The sequence below is a fragment of the Dendrobates tinctorius genome, unplaced genomic scaffold, assembly GCF_039654945.1.
Source record: "Dendrobates tinctorius isolate UK_male_01 unplaced genomic scaffold, ASM3965494v1 ptg000098l, whole genome shotgun sequence".
NCBI lineage: Eukaryota > Metazoa > Chordata > Amphibia > Anura > Dendrobatidae > Dendrobates > Dendrobates tinctorius.
Genome location: NW_027361766.1, coordinates 15,612,149 through 15,636,349, shown reverse-complemented (window position 1 = coordinate 15,636,349; position 24,201 = coordinate 15,612,149). Strand labels below are relative to the sequence as shown.

Genomic DNA, 24,201 nt, shown 5'->3' with positions numbered 1-24,201 from the left:
TGTGTGTCCTCTGCACCCATATATGGGGGAGTGCTGTGCATAAAAGCTGCTATGTGTTCTCTGCACCCTTGTCTGTGGGAGTAATGGGCCTTTAAGCCACTGTGTGTACTCCACACCCATATCTGTGTGGATACTGTGCCAAAAAGTCACTGTGTGCACTCTGCACTCATATCTTTGGGAGTACTATATTAAACAGATGCTGTGTGTACTATGCACAATCATCTGTGGGAGTGCTGTACCTTTATGCCAATGTGACAAATATGCCAAGTATGACTAGGACACATGGTAACAATTATTATATATAATTAATTATAGTCCCCATGTATCCACTCGGATTAATAACGCCCATCATCAAATACATAACATATCCACAAAGAAAAAGATGATTAAAAGGCTTTTTTTTTTACTAATATGAAAAAGACTTTATTGTTTAGAACCATAGATAAAATACTACACATCACCAATTAGGGGAATAAGGGGAAGTAGACATACACATATGTATATTGTGATTACACACCTAAAAAAGACGCACACATCCAGCACCTGGAAAATATAAGCTGCTATATGACTCCAATTATATGGCTATCTAAAAATGGTAATTTTATTCCAAATAGTAGATCAACCTCAAAGGGAATCAGTAATTGACAATAACATTACAATTACCATATACCAAACTTCATTATCACAAATTTCACCACTGAGGTTGTATACTATATCCTCACATACTGCAACACAATATAGAGAGCCCATATTATAGATGTCTATTGTATTAAGCATCCACCGCTAAAAAATAGCCATTATAATTAGTAGACATTGTCACTTCATAACAGTAAACATTTATAGGGTGATGCCTAAATGCAGCCACTCATCCTGACTAATCACCTATAATGCTGCCTATATTACCGCCAAAAGGTGGCCGCTATATGTACACAAGGAACAACGTCCATACTATAATAATTACCGGCAGTGGCGGTCAGGAGATGCTCCAGTGTCTGGATAGCGCATCCGCCCTGATGCGCGTTTCGGACCTGCCTTCTTCAAGGGGCCTAGCCAGTATGTAAACCGGCAACCTTATATAGTGTGCCCGGACGCCGCAAATAGCGGCGTTACCGGAAGTCGTGTCCGCGGCCCGGAAATGACGTGCTCCGTCACCGAGGCAACCACAACATCGGTCTTGACCTAAGAATATGTATAATAAATATCATAATCATTGCTGACTTCTTCATTTCTTGGCAACAATTATTCACCCACAATGGGCTGGATTGTATATGATGTCCATGGATATATAGTTCACTTTATCCATCCTTATAGCTCCCAACACTAAAGTTATAAAATAAAAAGTTAAAAAATTAATTAAAAATGGGAAATCACATAACATAGGTGATATCTACCTACAGAGCAGTGTTCATAGGAATGGGGCATAACTGATGTTTTCATTGAGTCCAGATGGATGGACTGATCCAATTGTCCATATCCATCTGGACTCAAGTTAGGCCAACTTCCTGGAGATCCCACCCCCATGAATCCCCGTGGCCCTATTAAATGCCTTTTTGATCATTCGGTTACTAAAACCGTGTTCAAGCAGCCTTTCTTTCAAATCTTCCACCTGCCAGAAAAAATCTTCACTGGTTGAGCACAACCTGCATAATCGCAGGAATTGTCCGGTGGGAACAGACTGGACCATATGTCCCGGATGGGAAGACGATGGGAAGTCGATGCATGGAGCAGCATATTGGTAGCAGTTGGCTTGCGGAAAATATCCGTTTGTATCTCACCCCTATGATCTTTCTTCAAGACTATATCTAGAAAGTCTATTGACACCGGATCATATTTATAAGTAATGTAGATGTTTAAATCATTACTATTTAAGGATAGCATAAAGGACTCAAGGTCATCACTAGACCCCTGCCAGATCAACAGTATGTCATCGATGTACCGCGTCCAAGAGAGGACGCAGCACATCGGCACCAGTTGATCCGGCAGGGAGAGGTCTCTCTCCCACAGCCCCAGGAACAGGTTAGCATATGCAGGGGCAAAGGACGCCCCCATAGCTGTTCCCTGGAGCTACAGGAAGAAAGACCCCATAAAAACAAAAAAATTATGCATCAATGTGAAACGCAATAATTCGATGACCAGCTCTTTAATTTCCGCAGGTAGATTGGACATACCAAGAAAGAATGTTGTAGTCCTGATGCCATCCTCATGCCTGATGCTGGTGTACAGGGATTCAACATCTCCTGTCACCAGCATCATGTCATCTTCCAATTGCAAGCCATCCACTCGCCTCAACAGCTCACCTGTATCTTTTAAGAATGATGGCAACCCCTCCACTAGCGGTTGCAGTTTGGAGTCTATCCACCTATTTACGTGTTCCAGGTAATTACCTCTACCAGATATAATAGGCCGGCCAGGGGGCGTCTGCGCGTCCTTGTGGACCTTAGGAAGTAAATAAAAAGTCGGAATAGTTGGTTCCACGACAATCAGGGCATCAGCCAATTCCTTAGTGATGCTTCCTGCTTCCCTTGCTTTATTAATAATAGTATGTAGCTGTAAGGAATAGGCGGACAAGGGGTTATACGTGAGTTTTTTTTATAACAGATCTTATTATCTAGTTGGCGAAAGGCTTCTTTTTCATATAACACCTTTGGCCAAACTACCACATTGCTCCCCTTGTCCGCCGGCTTAAAAACCACATCTTTTAGGTCCTGAAGGACACGCAGACGTCCCCGTTCTTCCTTTGTAAGGTTATCACCACGAATGTATTTTGGAATTTTCAAAAATTCCTTACTTACAATTTGCACAAACAAGTCCACATTGGGACATGATGACATAAGGGGAAACCTCTTAGATTTAGGCCGTATCGAGGGTGGAACCTTACCTCCCTCTGGAACACTGTGTTCAGTGGCTAGGCCCTCCAATGTCCGCAACGCTATTTGTTCTTCCTCTGTTGGGAATAAATTGGAGAGGTTGCCATCAAAGAAATGCTTTTTGTAGATCAATGAGCGGGCAAACAGATGTAAATCTTTAATTGCCAAAAATGCATCAAAAGATGCAGATGGCGAAAATGACAAGCCTTTCTCCAATAACTTCAAATCAATCTCAGTAAATTTATGATCACTAAGGTTAATTACCTTGTTACCATATCTAGTAGATACAGGGGAGCGGTCATGACGTCTATATGGATGAAACGTGCTCTTTGATTCCATCTCATTAATCCTGATCCAGTAGTCATAGATGACCCAGACCTTTCTGACATGTCACTTATAGATGAAACTGACGTTTGAGATGGAGTACGACCTAATTGATGGCCATGAGATGGAAACTTCCTCCATAAATATACTGTATTATTTTCATAATCACGACGATCACGATTGATTTTATTTAGCTGTGTAGCCTGAATCTTCTTTACCACCGTTTCCAAGGTCTTATCCATCTTACTGTGAAAGGATTTCAATTTCTCAACAGTACCAATGGATTTAAGTTCTTCTTCAAGATTTTGAATAGATCCATCCAATTGAGTAATAATTTTACTATTATGCTCGCTTAGGAGTTGCATGAGGGATCTAGAGCACTCATTGCATACATCTTCCCACCGAGACACAAATCCGCTATCCTCCACCGGAAACGTGGGGATTACCCGGATTCGCAGGCCCCTAGGTATAATTTTCTTATTCAAATATTTCTCCAAAAATGTGAGATTCAACCAAAGCTTGTGCTCAACCAATGAAGATTTTTTCAGGCAGGCGGAAGATTTGAAAGAAAGGCTGCTTGAACGCAGTTTTAGTAACCGAATGATCAAAAAGGCAATTAATAGGGCCAGATATTCTTCAAGGGATACAGTCCTATATAGTACAAGATATAATAAGGAGTCGGGTAAAGTGAGATTTGTTAAAAATTATCATTCACATTTCCCGTGTATGCGAAAGATTCTTGATAAATCTTGGCATATATTGAAGGCTGATCCGGTTTTGTCGAGGCTCCTGCCGGATAGGGCTGCTATCGCGGCCAGAAGATCAAGGAATTTGCGTGACAAGTTGGTTCAAAGCCACTATGTGTGTGAGCCAATGGTCACCTTTTTAGATCAAATGGCGGGTCGTTGTGGTAGTACTCCGTGTGGTCGCTGCGTCGCTTGCCCAAACATGGATCGCATCGAAGTGTTTGTTACCCAAAATGGATCTCGGGAATTTAAAATAAAAAAATATATTACATGCACCAGTAAAAATGTAATTTATTATGCTGTCTGCCCATGTATTATGATTTACGTGGGCATGACTACTAGACAGCTAAAGGTGAGAGTGTGAGAACATGTCTTGGGCATACAGGCTGCAGCGACCGCGGAAGATATAACATCATTAAAGACCATTCCAAGCCATTTTTGGAGATATCATGGCTGCGATGGCAGCCTTCTCAGGGTGAGGGGCATCGACATGGTTGAGACGGGGATTCGTGGCGGTAGGATCTCCAGGAAGTTGGCCCAACTTGAGTCCAGATGGATATGGACAATTGGATCAGTCCATCCATCTGAACTCAATGAAAACATCAGTTATGCCCCATTCCTATGAACACTGCTCTGTAGGTAGATATCACCTATGTTATGTGATTTCCCATTCTTAATTAATTTTTCAACTTTTTATTTTATAACTTTAGTGTTGGGAGCTATAAGGATGGATAAAGTGAACTATATATCCATGGACATCATATACAATCCAGCCCATTGTGGGTGAATAATTGTTGCCAAGAAATGAAGAAGTCAGCAATGATTATGATATTTATTATACATATTCTTAGGTCAATACTGATGTGTAATGATTATTATCTATGGTGAAATAAGTTTTTTATTTAAATATATATGATTATATGATATTGTCCCCATAGATGGTTGCTGATTTCATATGTAATCTGTATCTATGTATATATCATTGGTTGGCACATTTCATTGGTATGTTCACAATGTGTGTGTGCTCTATGTAGTTGTAAGTCAGTGCCACCGGCTCAGTACGCGCCTGTCCCCCTGTCACCGCTGCCCCTGTCTGCATGTGGCATCTCTACATGGTGGGTGAGGCCCGCCCCGGCCACTCCCACTGTGTGATGCCAGTGCAGACCGATGTTGTGGTTGCCTCAGTGACGGAGCACGTCATTTCCGGGCTACGGACACGACTTCCGGTAACGCCGCTATTTGCGGCGTCCGGGCACACTATATAAGGATGCCGGTTTACATACTGGCTAGGCCCCTTGAAAAAGGCAGGTCCGAAACGTGCGTCGGGGCGGACGCGCTATCCAGACACTGGAGCATCTCCTGACCTCCACTACCGGTAATTATTATAGTATGGACGTTGTTCCTTGTGTACATATAGCGGCCACCTTTTGGCGGTAATATAGGCAGCATTATAGGTGATTACTCAGGATGAGTGGCTGCATTTTGGCATCACCCTATAAATGTTTACTGTTATGAAGTGACAATGTCTACTAATTATAATGGCTATTTTTTAGCGGTGGATGCTTAATACAATAGACATCTATAATATGGGCTCTCTATATTGTGTTGCAGTATGTGAGGATATAGTATACAACTTCAGTGGTGAAATCTGTGATAATGAAGTTTGGTATATGGTAATTGTAATGTTATTGTCAATTACTGATTCCCTTTGAGGTTGATCTACTATTTGGAATAAAATTACCATTTTTAGATAGCCATATAATTGGAGTCATATAGCAGCTTATATTTTCCAGGTGCTGGATGTGTGCGTCTTTTTTAAGTGTGTAATCACAATATACATATGTGTATGTCTCCTTCCCCTTATTCCCCTAATTGGTGATGTGTAGTATTTTATCTATGGTTCTAAACAATAAAGTCTTTTTCATATTAGTAAAAAAAAGCCTTTTAATCATCTTTTTCTTTGTGGATACTTTTTGCCAATGTGCATACTTTGCAACCCAGCCTGTAGGAGTACTGTGCCAAAAAGCTGCTGTGTTCTATGCACCCATATATGGGGGAGTGCTGTGCAAAAAAGCTGCTATGTGTTCTCTGCACCCTTGTCTGTGAGTGTCATGATCCATGCTGGATCATGACAGATAAAATGCACAAGTAACCTTTTTTTTCTCCTTAAGCTTGGTGCTTAAAGATTATTTTGCCCCCGGTGGTCATTAGGGTCATTGCACTGTGGTGGTTTCAGTTCTAGTTTTGCCCCCGGTGGCCATTAGGGTCATTGCACTGTGGTGGTTTCAGTTCTAGTTTTGCCCCCAGTGGCAGTTAGGATCATTGCACTCTGGTTTCTTTAGTTTAGTGCATGTGATTATAAAGCAGGCGTGATTGCTCTGGCTCTGCTATAAAAGAGTGTCAGGTGTTGCAATCACTGTTGGTAATATTGCTCATTTCCAACCAAGACTGGTGAAGGAAGGAGAGAGAGTTCCTGGCAGCTCAGTCAGAGTCCTGGTGTGGAAGGAGTCAGAGAGGATTTCCTTGCAGCTCTGACAGAGCTTGTTGGCAGCTATTCAGGAGGAAAGCTGCATTCTGGTGGAGGACCCTGTTGCTGGGAGCAAGAGCAACAGAGCAAAGCTAAGTGGTGTATCCCTGTTTGTATTTTTCCTTGGTGTGTATTAGTACAGCGGTGGGGCCAGTGCCTGCACCACCCAGCTCCCTAGCAAGGGATAGGTGTAGGGTGTGCTAGGGTGACAGGTTCTGGCTCGGCGACAGGTGAGGAGCCTGTATAGGGAACATTAGGTGTGTGAGGGACACTGACTCAGGGGAGTGCAGGAGGTCTCCACGTCCCCGTTCCCTATCGCAGGGCCCACGATTGTAGCTGTTTTCCCTTCCCCCGTGTCTTGTCGTTTTAGTTACCGGCCTGCAGGTCCTGTCAAACAGGACAGTTACACGTGCCGTGTCTTGTTGTCTTAGTTACTGGCCTGCGGATCGTGTCACACAGGACGGGTCCACGTGACAGTGAGAGTACTGTGCCTTTAAGCCACTGTGTGTACTGCACACCCTTATCTGTGTGGATACTGTGCCAAAAAGCCACTGTGTGCACTCTGCACTCATATCTTTGGGAGTACTATATTAAATAGCTGCTCTGTGTACTATGCACACCCGTCTGTGGGAGTACTGTACCTTTATGCCACTGTGCATACTTTGCAACCCAGCCTGTAGGAGTACTGTGCCAAAATGCCGATGTGTCCTCTGCACCCATATATGGGGAAGTACTGTGCCAAAAAGCTTCTCTGTACTGTGCAGCCATGTCTGTATGAGTAGTGTCCTTAAAAATAAATATATTCTGCAGCCGCCTCTTTGCCATTTGTAAGCCAAAAAAATAATTTTATTGTACCACTGTGTCTTTACAAGTAGAGTTGAGCGACTTTTGGTTTTTTAGGGTCGAGTTTCGTTTCGTGAAACCCGACTTTTCCAAAAGTCGGGTCGAGCAAGATCGGCCGATTATAGGGAAAAGTCGGGGTCGTCCCGAAACACGAAACCCAATGTAAGTCAATGGGGAATAAAAGTCGGCAGTGAGAGGAGGACAGGAAACACACCTACAGTGCCCATTTGAATGCCAAAAGCATCAATTCTTATTACTTAAGCTTGTCAACCTTAATTTACTTCATAATACTAGTTACGCACTGAAAAATGGGGGTTATTTGGCTAAAGTTGTGGGGGGATAGGGCTGGCTCCAGATTTTCATTTGCCCTGGGCGAAAGAGCGCCCCTTTAACACATACCACAACTCATGATGCTCCGATACGGCAGAGAAATAGCGGTATAGTACAATGACAAATACTTCACTTTTTACATCTCATGACGAGGCCCATCTATTTCTCCATACAGAATCATTGGTCCCATATAATGTTTGAAACAGTATATGATGAGCTCCACATAATGCTACAGTATATGTTGGTCCCCATGGATGAAGCTCCACTGTCTTATGGGCCCAAATAATGCTCCAAACATAATGGGCCCCATTTCTAATGCTCTAGTGTATAATGGGCCCTGTAAATGCTGCTCCAGTGTCTCATGTCCACCTTTGGAATGTTCCAGTGTATGGTGGGCCCCATCTATCATTCTCCAGAGTATAGTGCTCCCCAAAAATTTCTGTCCCAACATTGAAAACAATCAAATAAGTCTCTTCGCTAGGGAATCCCTGTACTAGTCTGGACTCCTCATCGTCCCCATCTTCCATCTCACTGCACAGTATTTCAACCTTGCAAGTGCTGTGATCCTGAGCAAGCAGGGGGGGCCCACTCGTTGGCGACGGCACTGGCACAGGGCCCCTGATAGTACGGTGGTGTGTCTGATGGCGGGTGGGCCGAACCTGCACTTTCATCTGCAGCTTCCTCTTTGTCACCGTGTAAGATGGAACTGTATATGGGAAGGGTAACCTGAGTTTCATCAGGGTCAGATTCAGACCGGGTAGCGTGCGAGGGGAATGTAGTGGTCTGGGTCAATGTACCAGCAGATTCATCGAGCAGTGGCTGGGCATCAGTGCACTTGTGTCGCCCCCAGGAGTACGGTCGCCACAGTGGCATTACCTTCCTCCTAGGGAGTGTGATGTCAAGCTTGGGAGCAACGAAGGATCTCTCTAGCAGGTTAACTGATTGGGCGGCGTTATTCCCACGAGTCATGACCCTCCAAACAGCGTTCATGAAGGCAAAGTGTTTGTTTTACGTGGGCAGTATGGTTGCAAAGCTGAACCTTAAAGGAATGTCCAGAAGGGCACCACCAGGAGTGGAGCCTACGGCGTAATTTGACTCAACACGGGCAACCTCAACCATGCCAGCTACAGAACAAATGCACACATTGCAAGCTTAATTCCGTTAACGAACGAGACTCCGTCATGCCCCGCGGTCCGAGTCCGGCTTACTAGAGGGACACGTGAGGCTCTGGCACATGAGATTGGCCAATAACTGGTGTGTCATGCCCTTACATGTCCGTGGCTGCATGTGCGCTACACTGAAAAGGCCAGCGTTTGTCGCTTACAGGTGCAGATAACCCGCTGAACAACGTTAGTGATGGGGATCTGTGATTACAATTATTACCCGCGAACGATGATTTCCCAGTAAGTGCAGGTCAACCGCAGATCCGGAATTAGGCCTAACCGTCATTCCTGAAAAAATGAAAAACTTACGTGTGCTTAACAGCTCGCCAGCCGTTCTCACGCCCAGTATGGATTGCACGTGATTGCACAAAGGTTAGAAAGGGTACCGTATCCCCGGATAACATGTATGGATAGCGTACACATTCAAAATATATGTCTATACATCAGGAGGCAGGCTCAGACGGTGTTAGGCCCAGTATGGATTTCACATGATTGCACAAAGGTTAGAAAGGGTACCGTATCCCCGGATAACATGTATGGATAGCGTACACATTCAAAATATATGTCTATACATCAGGAGGCAGGCTCAGACGGTGTTAGGCCCAGTATGGATTGCACGTGATTGCACAAAGGTTAGAAAGGGTACCGTATCCCCGGATAACATGTATGGATAGCGTACACATTCAAAATATATGTCTATACATCAGGAGGCAGGCTCAGACGGTGTTAGGCCCAGTATGGATTGCACGTGATTGCACAAAGGTTAGAAAGGGTACCGTATCCCCGGATAACATGTATAGATAGCGTACACATTCAAAATATATGTCTATACATCAGGAGGCAGGCTCAGACGGTGTTAGGCCCAGTATGGATTGCACGTGATTGCACAAAGGTTAGAAAGGGTACCGTATCCCCGGATAACATGTATGGATAGCGTACACATTCAAAATATATGTCTATACATCAGGAGGCAGGCTCAGACGGTGTTAGGCCCAGTATGGATTGCACGTGATTGCACAAAGGTTAGAAAGGGTACCGTATCCCCGGATAACATGTATGGATAGCGTACACATTCAAAATATATGTCTATACATCAGGAGGCAGGCTCAGACGGTGTTAGGCCCAGTATGGATTGCACGTGATTGCACAAAGGTTAGAAAGGGTACCGTATCCCCGGATAACATGTATGGATAGCGTACACATTCAAAATATATGTCTATACATCAGGAGGCAGGCTCAGACGGTGTCAGGCACAGTATGGATTTGACGGCCCAGATTACACAGCGGAGGAGCAGGGAGAGGTAAAGATTGCAAATGCTGGGGCCCTGCCCAAGCAAGGGGGGCCCACTCGTGGGCGTCGGTACTGGCACTGGGCCCCTCATAGTACGGCGGTGTGTCTGACGGCGGGTGTGCACCACCACCGTCAGAGACACTTGATTGCACTATGAGGGACCCTGTGCCAGTGCCCGCGCCCAAGAGTCGGCCTACCCACCTGTCCAGGGCAACAGCACTCGCACGGTGTCGTGCGGTAAGTGGTGACCCCGGCCATGGGGGGGGGCAGCACAGTTAGGGAGTTTTAAAAAGTGGCATATGTTGATGTTGGACATTCAGCTGATGCAAAAGGTGAAATAGGTCAAGTCCCAGGAAGAGGTGGACCAAAGCAAGCCATTTTTCTGTCACCCTATGTTTCATCAGGGGAAGGTGGGACAAAATCCTTGGAAACCCATGCGTGGTTCATTTTAATGAAGGTTAGATCATCCACATTTTGGGTTGACAGACGGGTCCTTTTTTCTGTCAGGATTGATCCAGCTGCACTGAAGACTCTTTCCGATAGCACACTTGCAGCTGGGCAAGCGAGCTCCTGTAAGGCATATTGTGCCAATTCAGGCCAGGTGTCCAGTTTAGCGGCCCAATAGTCAAAGGGGAATGACCTGTTTGGTAGAACATCGATATGGGAGGAAAAGTAGTCTGTAACCATAGTTGACAACTGCTGTCTCCTGTCACTTTACATCGATGCAGTATTACCAGTTGTGTGAGCGGTACTTGAAAAATCAGTCCACAACATTGTCATGAAACCCCTGTCTCCAACGCCACTTCTGCTGTGTGCACCACGAACACCTCTGCCAAGCTGCCCCCGGCCCGTACGGCTCGTGTGAGAACCAACACCGCTGCTGTGTGCTGGGAATGCCTCAAGCAACCGATTTACCAGAGTTGCTTGTTTATTAGCCAATATTAGGTCAAGGTTGTCCTGTGGCATGATGTTTTGTAATTTGCCTTTATAGCGTGGATCCAGGATGCTGGCCAACCAGTAGTCGTCATCGTTCATCATTTTGGCAATGCGGGGGTCCCTTTTTAGGATCTGCAAGGCATAATCTGACATGTGGGCCAATGTTCCCGGTGTCAATGATGCACTGCGAGTGCTGGGTGGAGGAGCACTTTCTGGAAAATCCATATCCCTCCAGTCACGCACAAACCCTGTACCAGACCTTGGCACGCCAACATTTTCACTTGCCCCACGAGATGCATCCTCCTTCCACTAAGTAATCATCCCCATCATCCTCCTCCTCCTCCTCCTCTTCTTCCTCCACCTCGTCCAGGAGAGGTCCCTGAGCAGACAATGGCTGAATGTCATCAAGGATTCCCTCCTCCTCTTCCTCCTCATCAACATTGGCTGCAGAAGCCTGCTCCTTAAGGTGCGTCAAAGTTTGCATGAGCAGACGCATAAGTGGGATGCTCATGCTTAAGATGGCGTCATCTGCGCTTACCAGCCGTGTGCATTCCTCAAAACACTGAAGGACTTTACAGAGGTCTTTCAGCTTCGACCACTGCACACCTGTCAACTCCATGTCTGCTCTCAAAGTGCCTGGCCGTGTATCCTCCCACAAATGCATTATGGCCTGCCTCTGCTCGCACAGCCGCTCCACCATGTGCAGGGTGGAGTTTCACCTTGTTGCAATGTCGATAACATGCATACACAGCTTCTGCATACGAACGGAGTGTACATGCGACCGGCGGATGTGCGCGCACAGTCTTCGCACTTTCTGGAGCAGGGCTGTTAACTCCGGATAATTTTTGAGGAAGCACTGCACCACCAGGTTCAAGGTGTGAGCCAAGCAAGGTATGTGGCTGAGTTTTGAAAGGGCTATGGCTGCCACAAAATTACGGCCGTTATCACTAACTACCTTGCCTACCTCAAGATGTACACTTCAGGGACTGTGATATATAATGTGACACTACTGTGATGATGCACAAGTAGGTTCCCAAGCCAGAACTATATAGAAATAAAATTTGGCTCTCAACTCAGGAGGATTCGGTGAAGAAAAATGTTTTAATGCAGTCCATGTAATATACAGAAACGTTTCGATCTTGCAAAGACCTTCATCAGTCAGCTATAGTGTAAAAATAAAATAGGTAGAACATAAAAAATAGAACATAAATACGTTAAAGAACAAAGACTATGATACATTTCATGAAAGTGGTATATATATATATATATATAGGTTTTTTTTAACAAAAAATGTTGGTGGATAAGGAAAAAAGGGGGACAAGGAGGGAAAGAAACAGGGTACCTACCCGACTGCTTGTTAGGAGAAGAATATGTTGTTGTAAGCCTGTAATGTGTAAAAGGACTATTAAGAAAAGGACTGGGTTGCTTGTGAAAAAAATTGTCAAAAGAGAAATAATACCTGGAGCATATGTTAGGCACCTTATTAGGCAAGTACAGTATATTGTCCTGCAAAGATATATTGTAGCCTAGGGAAAATAGATTCAATATATGCATATGATCAATTTATGAACACAGGTCCAAAATATAGGGTATAGTAAAAGTGCTTATGGATCTTAGAAGAAGGTGAAAAAATAAATGGGTAGTACACCTGTGTCAGGATGGGTGCCACTTGTGGATCATCACAATTAGAGTTCCAGGCTTCAATAGGTTACTGCATGTTATGTAAGAGAAGTATCATTACTATATAGCACAATCCCATTGTAGTAAAGCGCTACACTATCCACTATTGAATAGTGTATCTTACCGGTGGTGGTAAAGTAGAAAGGTGTCCTATTCCAATGCGGTATCCACCGCTTGTTGGATGTTGGGACACTGCTATAGCGCGTTATTAATGCATGAAAGGAGGGACATCCGTCTGCGCCAGCCGGAAACACGTCACCGGAAGTGACATGTGTTTGCGTTCCACATACAGGAAGACCATGTGTTCCATGCATCCGTACGAGAATAGTGCTTTCCACCAATGTTAAAGTACCAAATTTCATGAACGTTTAAGAGCTGGAATATCATTACACGGTGTTGTGGAAATATATGGATAGAAAACATATTGCAGTCGAGTGGGGGGAGGATGAAGGAGAGTCCAAGGGGAGGTCAGGAAGGGAATTACATGACGAATTTCAATAGAGACGACTCTGTAATAGAAATTAATCAAATTAGTATACATCGCGTTTGGATGTGCCGTCATTTTGTGATGAACCCTTGGACGTGGTCTGCAGCGTTCGAGGGTCCATCACTGCTAGTACAGATGGAGCATCTGCACTAGTGTGATTGCATAACGCGATCAGAAAATAGAGCAGCGTTAACGCAGTCCATTAATGCTATGTGTTGAACAGACTGCATTAACGCTATGTGAACCTGGCCTAACCTGTTGTGTACTGCTGGTGATGGTGAATGTTAAACCAGGCCATGCCGAGTTTAATCTATGGAAGAACATGTTCAAAGTGTCAGGTGTACCAGTCCAGATGCAGAAAACATCATTGATATATCTTTTCCATGGTAAACTGTGGAACTGAAAAAGGGGATCGGGCTAAATAACCTCTTCCTCAAAATTGGCCATTTAACTGTTGGCATATAGGTGGACTACATTAAAGCCCATAGCGATCCCTTTGGTCTGGAGATAAAATGAATTTTCAAACATAAAATAGTTTTGGGTAAGTACCATAGTAGGGAGTTCCAAACAGAACTCTATTTTACTGATGTGCATGTTAGATGAGGCAAGTAATCAACGTACACATGTAATGTCTTGGTTGTGGGGGATTGAAGTATATAGATCTTTAACGTCTAGTGAGATTAGAATAGCCCCTTGGGGTAACGGACCCAGTTCTCTTAACTTGTTTAAAAAATCTCCTGTGTCGAGCAAGAAGGAAGATGTCTTACGAATGAGTGGAGTCAATATTTTCTCCAAATAAATGAAGAGTGGGGAAAGTATCTATTCTAACCAGAATAACTTGCTCTCAGGTATCTGTCCACCGGTTAGAAACATTTCTTCAAGGACTTTAAGTGTTGCAGAGTATAACCTATTACAAAAGAGTCTGTCTTTTTGCCCGTCTTATACGTTATATCTTTTTTCTCTTGGCATGGAGTTACATAGGCTATATTGTAGCTTATTTTCCCTAGGCTACAATATATCTGCAGGACAATATTCCTGCCTAATAAGGTGCCTATCATATACTCCAGGTATTATTTCTCTTTTGACAATTTTTTTCACAAGTAACCCAGTTAGTCATTTCCGTAATAGCCCTTTTACACATTACAGGCTTAAAACAACATATTCTTCTCCTAACAAGCAGTCGGGTAGGTAGCCTGTTCCTTTGCTTCTTTGTCCCTCTTTTTTCCTTATCCACCAACATTTTTTGTTAAAACAAACCTATATATATATATATATATATATATATATATACCACTTTGCTCTTTGACGTATTTATGTTCTATTTTTTATGTTCTACCTATTTTATTTTTACACTATAGCTGACTGATGAAGGTCTTTGCAAGACCGAAATGTTTCTGTACATTATATGGACTGCATTAACCCCTTTACCCCCAAGGGTGGTTTGCATGTTCATGACCGGGCCAATTTTAACAATTCTGACCACTGTCCCTTTATGAGGCAATAACTCTGAAACGCTTCCATGGATCCCACTGACACTGTTTTCTCATGACATATTGTACTTCATGTTACTGGTAAAATTTCATTTGAATAACTTGCGTTTATTTGTGAAAAAAATGGAAATTTGGCAAACATTTTAAAAATTTCGCAATTTTCCAACTTTGAATTTTTATGCCCTTAACCCCTTCACGACCTTTGATGCCACGTAGGCGTCATGAAAAGTCGTGCCAGAACGACCCATGACGCCTATGTGGCGTCATGACTTTAAACGGGTCGGGTGACCTAGGTCACTGAAAGGTCACCCGACCCGCAGATACAGGGGGCTTTGTCCTTCGCCACAGGGGGCGTGGCTTCGCCCCCACGTGGCTACGATCGCTCTGATTGGCTGTTAAAAGTGAAACAGCCAATCAGAGCGATAGTAATATTTCATCAATGAAAATTGATGAAATATTACAATCCAGCCATGGCCGATGCTGTTGTAGCATCGGACATGGCTGGAGACACCGATTCCACCCCCCCACCGGCGATCGCCCCCCCGCAACTGAATGACAGCGGCGATCTGCCGCCGCTGTCATGATCTGCCCCCCTCCCATTCCCTCTGCTCCCCGCCAGCTTCCGATCCCCCCCTCACCCCATCTCACCTCCCCCGGCACCTTCTAAGTCCCCCTGTCGCTCCCAGTGTCCGGCGGGTCCGGTTCATGGGCGCCGCCATCTTAGAAAATGGCGGGCGCATGCACAGTGCGCCCGCCCGAATCTGCCGGCTGCAGATTCCATTCTTTCATTTTGATCACTCTCACAGTGATCAAAATGAAAGAAAAAGTAAATAAACCCCCCGATTATCACCCCCATAGGTAGGCACAACTAATAAAATAAAGAAAATATTTTTATTTTTATTTTTCCATTAGGGTTAGGGTTAGGGTTGAAAAGAGGGTTAGGGTTAGGGTTGAAAAGAGGGTTAGGGTTAGGGTTGAAAAGAGGGTTAGGGTTAGGGTTGAAAAGAGGGTTAGGGTTAGGGTTGAAAAGAGGGTTAGGGTTAGGGTTGGAAAGAGGGTTAGGGTTGGAAAGAGGGTTAGGGTTGGAAAGAGGGTTAGGGTTAGGGTTGGAAAGAGGGTTAGGGTTGGAAAGAGGGTTAGGGTTGGAAAGAGGGTTAGGGTTGGAAAGAGGGTTAGGGTTGGAATTAGGGTTAGGGTTGGAATTAGGGTTAGCGTTGGAATTAGGGTTAGGCTTGTGGTTAGGGATGTGTTAGGGTTAGGGCTGTGGTTAGGGGTGTGTTGGGGTTAGGGTTGGAGTTAGAATTGAGGGGTTTCCACTGTTTAGGCACATCAGGGGGTCGCCAAACGCGACATGGTGCAACCATTGATTCCAGCCAATTTTGCATTCAAAAAGTCAAACGGTGCTCCCTCCCTTCCAAGCCCTGACGTGTGCCCAAACAGTGGTTTACCCCAACATATGAGGTATCAGCGTACTCAGGAAAAATTGCACAACAACTTTTGGGGACTAATTTCTCGTGTTACCCTTGGGAAAATAAAAAATTGGGGGCTAAAAAATTATTTTTGTGGAAACAAATGATTTTTTCATTTTCACGTCTCTGCATTATAAACTTCTGTGAAGCACTTGGGGGTTCAAAGTGCTCACAACACATCTTACATACGTTCCTTGGAAGGTCTAGTTTCCAAAATGGGGTCACTTGTGGGGGGTTTCCACTGTTTAGGCACATCAGGGGCTCTGCAAACATAATGACGACCGCAGACTATTCCATCAAAGTCTGCATTTCAAAACGTCACTACTTCCATTCCGAGCCTTGACGTGTGCCCAAACAATGGTTCCCCCCCACATATGGGGTACCAGCGTACTCAGGACAAACTGGACAACAACTTTTGGGGTCCAATTTCTCCTGTTACCCTTGTGAAAATAATAAATTGCGGGCTAAAAAATCATTTTTTGAGTAAAAAAAAGATTTTTTATTTTCACGGTTCAGCATTATAAACTTCTGTGAAGCACTTGGGGGTTCAAAGTGCTGCTCACCACACATCTAGATAAGTTCCTTGGTGGTCTAGTTTCCAAAATGGGGTCACTTGTGGGGGGTTTCCACTGTTTAGGCACATCAGAGGCTCTGCAAACGTAACATGATGCCCGCAGACCATTCGATCAAGTCGGTATTTCAAAACATCACTACTTCCCTTCCGAGCCCCGACGTGTGCCCAAACAATGGTCCCTCCCCACATATGGGGTATCAGCATACTCAGGGCAAACTGGACAACAACTTTTGGGGTCCAATTTCTCCTGTTACCCTTGTGAAAATAAAAAATTGCGAGCTAAAAATTCATTTTTTGAGGAAAAAAAAAGATTTTTTATTTTCATGGCTATGCGTTACAATCTTCTGTGAAGCTCTTCAGGGTTCAAGGTGCTCACCACACATCTAGATAAGTTCCTTGGGGGGTCTAGTTTCTAAAATGGGGTCACTTGTGGGGGGTTTCCACAGTTTAGGTACATCAAGGGCTCTGCAAATGTAACATGATGCCCGCAGACCATTCCATCAAAGTCTGCATACCAAAACGTCACTACTTCCCTTCTGAGCCCTGACGTGTGCCCATACAGTGGTCATCCCCCACATATGGGGTATCAGCATACTCAGGACAAACTGGACAACAACTTTTGGGGTCCAATTTCTCCTGTTACCCTTGTGAAAAAAAAATTGCGTGCTAAAATTCATTTTTTTTGAGGGAAAAAAAATGATTTTTTATTTTCATGGCTCTGCATTATAAACTTCTGTGAAGCACTTGGGGGTTCAAGGTGCTCACCGCACATCTAGATAAGTTCCTTGGGGGGTCTAGTTTCCAAAATGGGGTCACTTGTTGGGGGTTTCTACTGTTTAGGCACACAGGGGCTCAGCAAATGTAACTGTCATGATCTCAGTGCAGGTTTGACTCGCACACGTGGGGTTAATGTTTGGAACCAGTGCTGATGACTGGCATTTCTGGGGTTAAAGGTTGTGATCCCGGTGCAGGCTTACCTGCACACCTGGGGCTATGATTGTGGCCTCTCCCTGGTTCTGGGGGAGGCTTCATATAGCCTCAGGACGCTCCCATCCCTGTCAGTTATACTTTCGCCCTTGGCATTGTGTGGTGACCCCTGAGTGTGTTTGTGCTGTGTTCTGGTTACTTGATTCTCTGTGTATGACTCGGTCTGTTCCCTGGATATCGCTTTGGATTCTGCCTGGTACCTTATATGTCTGTTTGGTTTTGATCTCTGCTTGGCCCTGATTATCCGCTCTGTCTCCTCCCTAGTACTGTACTGTGATCCTGTGTATGACCTTTGGCTTTGTCTGACCTCCCATCTGTTTATCTCTCCTGTACCTCGCTGGTCTGTACTGTGCATAACCTCTGCTTTGCTTGGATTCTGAGTTCTCTTCCTTCTCTGTGTGCAGGATGCTAAGCCCCGCCCCCTTGCAGTCACATGACCATTCACATGACCATAGGTCCTATGCTGGCTTCCTAAACTTCAGCATCCACAGGTCCTGTGCATCGGTACTTTCTGGCTGTACCTGACCCCGGTACCCCTACATTGCGGGTGAGTCACTGCTCAGCGGAGGCTGCACGCCGGCGCTGACACTCAGGACACGCGCACTGGCTCAGTGAGCAAGTACAGTGCGGTGTTCCTGACAGTAACATGACGCCCGCAGACCATTCCATCAAAGTCAGCATTTCAAAATGTCACTACTTCCCTGCTGAGCCCCAACGTGTGCCCAAACAGTGGTTCCCCCCCACATATGGGGTACCAGCGTACTCAGGACAAACTGGACAACAACTTTTGGGGTCCAATTTCTCCTGTTACCCTTGTGAAAATAAAAAATTGCCAACTAAAAAAAATTTGTTTAGGAAAAAAAAAGATTTTTTATTTTCACTGCTCTGCATTATAAACTTCTGTGAATCACCTGGGGGTTCAAAGTGCTCACTATGCATCTAGATAAGTTCCTTAGGGGGTCTAGTTTCCAAAATGGGGTCATTTGTGGGGGAGCTCCAAAGTTTAGGCACACAGGGGCTCTCCAAACACGACATGGTGTCCGCTAACGATTGGAGCTAATTTTCATTTCAAAAAGTCAAATGGCGCTCATTCCCTTCTGCGCCCTGCCGTGCACCCAAACAGTGCCCCCCACATATGGGGTACCAGCGTACTCAGGACAATCTGGACAACAACTTTTTTGGTTCAATTTCTCCTGTTACCCTTGTGAAAATAAAAAATAGCGTGCTAAAAAATCATTTTTGAGGAAAAAAAATGATTTTTTATTTTCACTGCTCTATGTTATAAACTTTTGTGAAGCACTTGGGGGTTCAAAGTGCTCACTACACATCTAGATAAGTTCCTTAAGGGGTCTAGGTTCCAAAATTGTGTCACTTGTGGGGGAGCTCCAATGTTTAGGTACACAGGGGCTCTCCAAACACGACATGGTGTCCGATAACGATTGGAGCTAATTTTCCATTCAAAAAGTCAAATGGCGCTCCTTCCCTTCCGGGCCCTGCCGTGCACCCAAACAGTGGTTTATGACCACATATGAGGTATCGGTGTACTTAGGAGAAATTGCCCAACAAATTTTAGGATCCATTTTATCCTGTTGCCCATGTAAAAATGAAAAAACTGAGGCTAAAAGATAATTTTTGTGAAAAAAAGTACTTTTTTTTTTTTTTACGGATCAATTTGAGAAGCACCTGGGGGTTCAAAGTGATCACTATGCATCTAGATAAGTTCCTTGGGGGGTCTAGTTTCCAAAATGGGGTCACTTGTGGGGGAGCTCCAGTGTTTAGGCACACAGCGACTCTCCAAATGCGACATGGCAAGCGCTAAATATTCCAGCATATTTTCCATTCAAAAAGTCAAATGGCGCTCCTTCCCTTCTCAGCCCTGCCGTGCGCCCAAACAGTGGTTTTTGACCACATATGAGGTATCGGTGTACTCAGGGGAAATTGCCCAACACATTTTAGGATCCATTTTATCCTGTTGCCCATGTGAAAAATGAAAAAATTGATGCTGAAAGAAAATTTTTGTTGGAAAAATTAAAATGTCCTTTTTTTCCTTCCATGTTGCTTTAGTTCCTGTGAAACACCTAAAGGGTTAATAATCTTCTTGAATGTAGTTTTGAGTACCTTGAGGGGTGCAGTTTTTAGAATGGTGTCACTTTTATGTATTTTCTACCATATAGACCCCTCAAAGTAACTTCAAATGTGAGGTGGTCCCTAAAAAAATGGTTTTGTAAATTTTGTTGTAAAAATGAGAAATCGCTTGTCAACTTTTAACCCTTATAACTTCCTAACAAAAAAATATTTTGCTTCCAAAATTGTGCTGATGTAAAGTAGACATGTGGGAAATGTTATTTAGTAACTATTTTGTGTCACATAACTCTCTGGTTTAACAGAATAAAAATTCAAAATTTGAAAATTGCGAAATTTTCACAATTTTCGCCAAATTTCTGATTTTTTCACAAATAAACGCAAAAATTATCGATCTAAATTTACCACTAACATGAAGCCCAATATGTCACGAAAAAACAATCTCAGAATCGCTAGGATGTGTTGAAGCGTTCCAGAGTTATTACCTCATAAAGGGACACTGGTCAGAATTGTAAAAAATGGCCAGGTCATTAAGGTCAAAATAGGCTGGGTCATGAAGGGGTTAAATCACAGAGATATGGCACACAAAAAACTTAATAAGTAACATTTCACATATGTTTACTTTACATCAGCACAATTTTGGAACCAACATATTTTTTTGTTAGGAAGTTATAAGGGTTAAAAGTTGACCAGCGATTTCTCATTTTTGCAACACCATTTTATTTTTAGGGACCACATCACATTTGAAGTCACTTTGAGGGGTCTATATGATAGAAAATACCCAAAAGTGACACCATTCTAAAAACTGAACCCCTCAAGGTGCTCAAAACCACATTCAAGAAGTTTATTAACCCTTCAGGTCCTTCACAGGAATTTTTTGAATGTTTAAAAAAAATGAACAATTAACTTTTTCACAAAAAAATTACTTCAGGTCCAATTTTTTTATTTTACCAAGGGTAACAGGAGAAATTGGACTGCAAAAGTTATTGTGCAATGGCACAGCTCAGAAGGGAAGGAGCGCCGTTTGACTTTTTCAATGCAAAATTGGCTGGAATTCAGATCGGACGCCATGTCCCTTTGGGGAGCCCCTGATGTGCCTAAACAGTGGAAATCCCCCACATGTGACCCCATTTTGGAAACTAGACCCCCCAAGGAACTTATCTAGATATGTGGTGAGAACTTTGAACCCACATGGGCTTCACAGAAGTTTATAACGTACAGCCGTACAATTAAAAAAATCATATTTTTTCCACAAAAATGATCTTTTCACCCCCAATTTTTATTTTCCCAAGGGTAACAGGACCCTAAAAGTTATTGTGCAATTTGTACTGAGTATGCTGATACCCCATATGTGGGGGTAAATGACTATTTGGGTGCATGGCAGAGCTCGGAATGGAAGCAACGCCATTTGACCTTTTTGGCTGGAATTGAGATCGGACACCATGTAGCGTTTGGAAAGCCCCTGATGTGCCAAAACAGTGGAAACCCCCCTCAAATGACACCATTTTGGAAACTAGACCCCCAAGGAACTTATATAGATGTGTGGTGAGAACTTTGAACCCCCAAGGGCTTCACAAAAGTTTATAACGTACAGCCGTACAATTAAAAAATCATATTTTTTCCACAAAAATGATATTTTTGCCCCCAATTTTTTATTTTCCTAAGGGTAACAGGGGAAATTTGACCACAAAAGTTGTTTTGCAATTTGTCCTGAGTAGGCTGATACCCCATATGTGGGGCTAAAATACTGTTTGGGTGCATGGCAGAGCTTGGAAGGGAAGGAGCACCATTTGACTTTTTCAACGCAGAATTGGCTGGAATTGAGATCAGACGCTATGTTGCGTTTGGAGAGCACCTGATGTGCCCAAACAGTGGAAACCCCCAATTCTAACTCCAACCCTAACCCCAACACACCCCTAACCCTAATCTCTGCCCTAACCCTAACCATATCCCTAGCCCTAACCCTATCCCTAATCCTAGCCCTAACCCTAACCCTAGCCCTAACCCTAACCCTAATTGGAAATAAATACTTTTTTTCAATTTTATTATTTTTCCCTAACTAAGGGGGTGATAAAGGGGTGTTTGAATTACTATTTATGGTGGGTTTTTATGTTTGGCAGGTGTCACACACTAAAAGACGCATTTTATTGTAAAAATAGTTTTTGCATCACCACATTTTGAGAGTTATAATTTTTCCATATTTTGACCCACCGAGTCATGTGAGGTCTTATTTTTTGTGGGACGAGTTGACATTTTTATTGGTACCATTTTCCGGCACGTCACATTTTTTAATCGTTTTTTATTCCGATTTTTGGGATGCAGAATGAACAAAAACCAGCATTTCAAGAATTTCTTTTGGGGGTGCGTTCACACTGTTCTGTGTGTGGTAACATTGATAAAGTGGTTTTATTCCTCGGGTCAGTACGGTTACAGCGATACCTCATTTATGTCTTTTTTATGTTTTGGTGCTTTTATGCACTGAAAACAATTTTAAATAAAAATTAATTATTTTTGCATCGCTTTATTCTGCGAGCTATAACTTTTTTATTTTTTCTCTGATGATGCTGTGTTTCAGCTCGTTTTTTGCAGGACAAGATGACGTTTTCAGCGGTACCATGTTTATTTATCCGTCATTTTGATCGCGAGTTATTGCACTTTTTGTTCGGCAGTATGATAATAAAGCATTATTTTTTGCTTTGTTTTTTATTTTTATTTTTTAAGGGGTTCGATAAAAGGGTTAACTAATGGGACAGTTTTATAGGGCGGGTCGTTACGGATGCAGCGCTACTAAATATGTGTACTTTTATTGTTTTGTTTTGTTTTTATTTCCAAAAAATGAATTTATTAGGGAATTTTTTTTTTTTTTTACATTTATTTAGCAATTATTTTTACACTTTTTTTTTTAACTTTATTAAATTGCACCAGGGGGGACATCACAGATTGCTGTGACAGATCAGCGATCTGTCACAGGCAGTGCTGCAGGCTTCCTCATGCCAGCGATTTGCAGGCATGAGGAAGCCGCCTCCCTGCAGGCCCTCGAAGATCCCCGCCGCCATTTTGGATTCGGGGACCTGCAGGGAAGGAGGCCTCTGCAGCAGCGCTGCATATTGCACTGCTGCAGGGGTCTCAGGAAAGCAGGGAGGGAGCCCCCTCCCTGCCGATGCTTCCCTAAACCCCCGGTACACTGCGATCGTGTTTGATCGCAGTGTGTCAGGGGTCAACGTGTCCAGGGCGGTCCGTGACCGCCCCTGACACATAGTGCCGGGTGTCAGCTGTGATAATCAGCTGACACCCAGCCGCGATCAGCAGCACTCACCCTGTGAGCGCCACTGATCGTGCTAGATGTACTATCCTGTCCATGGACATAGGGGCCCGGCTCATGGACAGGATAGTCTCATATCAGGAAGGGGTTATAAAAAATTTCTTCACGGAATCCTCCTGAGTTGAGTGCCAAGTTTTATTTCTATATATTTCTTCAGGGACAGTGCTGACAACAAGTCACCGGTGGTTTGCGCGCTGTGACATCGAAGCCTGAAGTGAGGCACAAATCTTCTGAACCTGAGAACCACCTATATGATGAGGCACCTGAATTCCAAGCTTGAGGTACATTTTTTGGACCTTAGTATCACCTGTTGTGATGGTGTTCTATCTACTTGTCTCTATCGCAAGCCTACTGCGACGAACAGCTTACTTGAATTTGATTGTGCTCTAACAGCTAACCAAGTGTCATCTGGGCATGCTCGAGGGTTATATCTCAATACATTACCCACAATAGACCTTTAGAAGGTTTGCATTTGTATTTTTATCTGATTGTGTTCTAAGTAAGTGTCATCTAAACAGTCTTGAGGGTTATACCACAATGCATTATCCACAATAGACCTGTAGAAGGTTTGCATTGCTATCCTCATTTGACTGTGCTCTAACAGCTAACTAAATGTCATCTGAGCATGTTTGGTCATTTTTTTTTTTTTTTTTTTAACAGTCAGAAAGGAACTTAAATTTAGTGGTTGTTTCACCTGTGTTTCAAAAATCACTGTCTACAACACTATGTCAGTAACTATTTAAGTGTCATCTGTGCATGCTTGAAGGACATATTGAGATGAATTTAGATAAAATAGATCCTCTGCTCAGGGATTATTCGTTCATCTTTGAAAGTGCTGTATAGCCTTTAACTCCTGACCATGATTTCTTCCGGGTCTTGTATTGTCAGCGTCCAGAAACTTACTTGCCTGCTCCTAACACAGGCTGCCAGCTGGTAATAATAACAAGTAATTATTTGGGTATAAATGATACTTTGTGACATAGCTGACCATGCTCACCTTGAAAAAGACACTTAGAGGTGTCGATACGCGTGGATTTCTCTTATGGACTCTTAACATCATCACTGACCGCACCGCTGCTCTTC

General features: G+C 43.6%; 1 long non-coding RNA gene across 1 annotated transcript; it reads right to left on the bottom strand.

Annotated features, from left to right (window-relative positions):
- Positions 1-1,129: 1,129 nt before the first annotated feature.
- On the bottom strand, positions 1,130-24,201 carry LOC141099186 (uncharacterized). The gene is made up of 3 exons (XR_012234439.1): positions 24,116-24,201; positions 2,879-2,944; positions 1,130-1,320 (listed from the first exon to the last, which is right to left on the bottom strand). It is a non-coding gene; the product is annotated as an uncharacterized lncRNA (long non-coding RNA).